Consider the following 5,754-nt stretch of genomic DNA (forward strand, 5'->3'; position numbering starts at 1 on the left):
GTGTTTTGTTGATAGATATCCAACAGGGAGTATTGAACGGAATAATATTATATTCTATATATGTGCTCTAATAAGTCAAATTGAAGATGTAGTTTTTTAGTTTCTAATAAATATAAACTCAAAATAGTCAAAATATTTAGTTCCATGCAGTGAAGTATAATTAATTAAGGTCACTACTCCTTTTTTAGTATAATTAATTAAATATGTTGTTTTATTGGAATAAACCAAAAATTCGTTACAACGCCACTGCTCCTTTTCATTCTATCTCACGGTCTGACCTTTGGGTGGAAAAGGAATATAATTAATTAAGGTCAACAATAACTAAAGATGTAACATTTTACTTTTAATATGAGATAATACTCAATTTGGTCCCTAAACTTACACGCGAGTCTCAATTTAGTCCTTAAAGTTTCAATTGCCTCTATTTAGTCCCCAAACTTTGTGAACATAACTCATGTTAGTCCTTGAAACAATTTTTAACGTACAAACGTTAACGGAACACTGTCGTGACAGCCGGATGCCACACTAAACTTTGTCAAATGATGACGTTTTGGTTTTGGCACTCAAATAACCTAAAAACAACATCTTAAATGGTGTTTATTAAAATTTTACCTAACAAAATAAGTAATACAATGTCGTTTTTGAACTATTTAAATGTCAAAACCAAAACTGCATCATTTTACAAGTTTTAACGTGACATGTGATAGTCTACAACAACGCTCTATTATCGTTTTTATACTAAAAATATTCTCGGAGACTAATATGAGGCACGTTTATAAACTTCGGGGACTAAATAGAGGCAATTGAAACCTCAGGGACTAAATTGAGACTCGCGTGTAAGTTCAGGTGTTGCACTAATTTTTATTATCTTTTAAATATTTTTTGTTTGAGAATATAGATAAGAGTTAATTAATTTTTTTTACTTTAAACTTATGCATGTTTTTTCCATTGTAAATTTGTAACTTTATTTATTATTTCTAACAAAATATGAAGGTAAATAGTCAAATAATATTGATTCAACAACTAAGAATAATAGAAACTATATAATTTTTGTTCTCTTCCATTGTTTTTATTTCATGGAGAACGACAAAAAGTTGATAATACACTCTTTTCTAAGATGTAAACATAAATAACACAACTAAAAAAACTAAAAAGTCTAAGTACTTTTTCCTTCTAAACAAAACTAAAGGACCTCTTATTTGATCTATTATTCTGTACTCCGAGAAACATTCCTCTAATCTCTACTTAATTTATAAGTAGAATTTACTATTAGTGCATGTCCCTTTGAGACATGTTTGTTTGTTGGTGCACTTGGTGCAGCATTTTCCACAGTGTTTCTCGTTAGTTTTGAGATTGACACACTTGCCTTCGCAACATGTCTTTTTATGATTGCATTTGTGTCCACACCTCCCACAATTATTTCTATCACTTGTAAAGTCTACCTTTTTCTCATCACATTTTTTCCTGTTTGGTGCCTCGGCTGGTGCTTCCGCTGGTGCTTTCTCAGAGTGGTTTGGTGCTTCGGCTGGTGCTTTTTCAGAGTGGTTTGGTGCTTCAGAATGTGCTGCTGTTAGTGACACATTAATGACCATGGCCATTATTAAAATGGACACAAGGAAGAGGATCTTGAATAACTTCATATTATTCTCTATGTTTGTTTATGTTGTAGGAGATGGATATAGATAGATATAGAGGAGAAATGAAAATCGAGTAATGAACTAATAAGAAGAGCAAAGATGTTAGAAATATTTATAGTAGATTGAACCTACTATAAGAAGTTTTATTTCATGGAGTAGTTATGGCCTCTAATTAATTTTCATAAATATAAAACTCCGTTTCTTTTATTAATTACGGATTAAATCAACAGTGTAATCAAAGTTATATAAGTTTTTTTTGGAAACTCAATAAATACCTATTGATCTGTTGAAATTGGACAAGGAAACATACATTAGTTTGAGACTAAATATTAATTACGAATCAAATAAATCCATAGTGTAAATCAAGGCATGATATTTTTTAAAATAATAAATTAAATTAAAAAAAACTCCATTAGTGCTTGTATCTGATGTATGAGTCACAAATTTATTTTCTACTCCATTGTATATGAACTCAACCCCAAAAATAAGAGAGAACAAGTTTTGCTATACTAAAATAAATTTTGTTCTGAATCTAATTCCATAGGTCCCTTAAGCAGCTAAATAGCGACCCAATTTTTTGGGTCTTTTTGCTGTCAAACCAGCCAATCTCGAATCTCTTAACCAATATTTAAATTTAAATATTTTTTATTTTAGTCAAATATAAAAAATGTTAAGAACTCCTTTGAGTACGTTACGTACTCCTAACTCTCACTTATAAAGTTATACCTCTTAGATTTATTTTAATTTAAATATGAGGTGTCTTTGCTGTTCTAAGAAGATCCGATTTTGTCACTACAAAAAACTGGCGAATTTCTATTTCTCTTTTCAATCCGTACCAAATAAAGTCTTATTGTACAAATATTAGCTATATTATATATTACGTATACGTGAATATAAAAATTAATAATTAATTAGTTATTCGTATAAAATATTAAAATATATATTAAAAAATCTAAAATAAAACATATATATATGGTATTTTTTTTATCCAAATGAAAAAATTATTTATTTACCACTTTACCAATTTATATATTTAGTTGTATTTTTGTAGTTAGACAAAAAATATGTGTGCATTTAAATAAAACAAAATTTATAAAGTTTTTAATAGTTATGTGAGTCAATAAAATTTTGAGTATCTATTTTGGCACATTTTCATAGCAAAAAAAAAAAAAAGGTAAAATAAGTTCATTCTTGCGACTTTAAGATACGAAATGAAGATGGGAGGAAAGATGTGGTTAACTTATGCAATCTACACAAACAAAAACATGAGAGAACATCTAGTATATTTTTGCTAAGGTTTGAAAAACCAAACCAGTAATTGAATCGATAGAGTTAAAGATTTAAATATTTAAAAGTTTAACTAAGATTAATTGGAGATNACTGATCTGATCGGTTAACCATTTATTTGACTGATATTTTTAGTTTTTAACTGGTTAACTGTCAACAAAATTTTTACCTTAATCTAGACCGATTTAATAGTCGATTTCTAATTAACCTATTTGGTCGAGTTTTTAAAAGAATGAATTTCGTAGCCTCTAAATAAAAAATGACTTAAATTTCAAAATTTTCTTCTGTAATTTTCACTTATTTCTTGATGGTATAATAAAGATTTTTCATCTCATCGACATAATTGTTGGACTTATAATGTTATCTTTCCGTGTTTCTCGTAGCTTGATGTATAAGTTATTAGCTAGCTAGTTAGTTTTGGATGGTATAATAATTTTTTTTATTATTGACATAATTGTTGGAGTTATAATGTTATATCTTGCGGTGTTTCTGTTAGCTTGATGTACAAGTTAGGTAGTTAGTAATTAGTTACGGACGGCTGAGAGATCAGTTTGGTTAGTTAGGTTGGGGATATTTATCCATTCTATATGGAAATAGGGGGATAACTAACTGAAACAGTTGGTTTGCTCATTTCACCAATTCTAACTCTGTTGCTTTCTTCTTAGTGTCTCTAATGCAAGCTCAGTTTCTCTCTCTTCTCATTCTCCATTTTCACCTCTTAACTTGTCTTCTTTTGGTGAATCTTAACTGCTTCACATACATATATTGGATTATTGGGCTCATACATAAATGGTTCTTTTATTAGTGAAACTTAACACTCTTTAACTTATTCCTACAATTTGGAACAATAATTTATAATGAAGTACATATTATCTGAAAAACAATCAATTACCAGTTGCACTTAACAACAAACAGAGGAGATCGGTATTTAATTATTTATGGTACAATGAAATTTAAAAAAAATTATTACTATAATTTCACCAAATTAAATCATACTAATCAATGCAAAGAATAAAAATGAATAAGAAGATACTAGCAGATGGCGGCGTCCATGCATGTATTTGATGTTCTAATAACTAAGCATAGCTGCACATGCCATAGACACAGGAGCTCTTGGAATCGCACTTGTTACCACATTTGCCACAGTGCTTCTCATTAGTCATTGGGTTGACACACTTACATTAGCAGCACATCTTGGAATGTCTGCATTTCTTCCCACACCTTCCGCAGTTCAATTCATCGGTTGACAAGTCCACACACTTGTTGTTGCAGCAATTAGGGCCTCCACTCCCTCTTATGCTATCACAAACCTTTGGGTTCTTGTCACATGTCACGGTGGCCTTGCTGCTTCTCTGCAATAGGAACCGGCTTGTTCCTCTCACAGAGTTTGGTTCCTCGTTGATCTCATTGTTATTGGTTTCAAAAGATGCTACTGTCATGGCCATCAAAGCCATTAGCATGGCCACAATGAAAAGGGCCTTCAACAACTTATTCATTTTCTTTTGATAAACAGGGTATAGGGTAGGATACAGGAAAAGCTAGATGGAAGGATGAAAATTCAAGAGTGACTTGTATTATACGTAATGAGCACAAAGAACAGCAGCACAACAATTCCAAGGTTCAATGTAATAGAAGACTTCAGCAAAAGAAACAAGAACTAGGGAATTGAGGAAATACCAGGCCATCCATACGTGCATGAGAGTCAGAAGAGTATAGCAGAGGAATCAGAGAAGATCAGAATAGAGAAGAATTGAAGAAGATAATGAGGTCAGAAGAACGGGGAAGAATGTTACCACCCATATCCTTCCATTCTCCTATTAGTAGTCCTCTATCTCATGCTCTGAAATCGAATGCCACCTGTCCCTCCTTAATAACTAACGCTTCCCTATCATTGTTTGGCGGTGTAAACTCAGGTGCAGTTGATTTCGCGTGAAGTTGATAGTTGAGAGCCGTTAGATGGTTGAGTTTTCACCTTGTTTGGTACTATTTCGCACTCATTTTCTGCATGGCTCTCTTCTACGTGCGTAGCTATTCTCTTCGTTACACTATTTGAAGTATTCGGGGATTCATCATGCATGTTTGGTCTTAATTATTGTTAATTAGGGTAAGATTACATAGATGAAGACCTTAACTGATTAATTAATCCTACCTACCGGTTTATTAGTTAGGTACATACTTAGGTGGTCTGCATTTAATTTACGGCCAAAACCCGAACTAGGCTTGTTTGTTGACAATATAAGAACTTCAAATCTCGTACATACTTGTTAGTTACGTTGAAATTATATTGGAGGAGGAAACGTATATATCCAAAATAGATAGATATTTGTGATGAAATTAAACAACTGTATATATATGGGAAATGAATACATAATATACACTTCAAATTAAATATATTGATTACAAGTTGTGGTAATTATTTAATAAACTAATAAATCTATAGATCGAATGCTAATCACAAGAAAAACTCAAGCTCAGATAGGTATGATTTCTATGAAATTCAGAAAAGCCGTTACAGACGCACAGTCGCACATACCATTGGTTCAAGAAAAGTTAGTTATAGATTGGCCAACTTGTTTGAAGACAGCTAGCATAGTATACGAATTTGACTTCAGAGTCTGTTACTGGGCCATTTAACCGTTCGTTTTTCGTTTCTTCAAATAACTAATTAAGTAAGTAGTTTGGACGTTGGACCTTGGACTTTGGACTTTGGATTTTGGAGTTTAGACCATGTTATTATTTTTGAAAAGGGTTTGTTGTATAATTTTTGTTTGTTAAATATTCTTTTTTAATTTATATTAATATAAATATATCCATGAAAATTTATTTAAAT

The 5,754-nt window shown here is 31.3% G+C and overlaps 1 pseudogene; it reads right to left on the minus strand.

Annotated features, from left to right (window-relative positions):
- LOC107635918 lies at nt 3,832-4,881 on the minus strand (annotated as a pseudogene).

The sequence above is a fragment of the Arachis ipaensis genome, chromosome B04, assembly GCF_000816755.2.
Source record: "Arachis ipaensis cultivar K30076 chromosome B04, Araip1.1, whole genome shotgun sequence".
Lineage (NCBI taxonomy): Eukaryota > Viridiplantae > Streptophyta > Magnoliopsida > Fabales > Fabaceae > Arachis > Arachis ipaensis.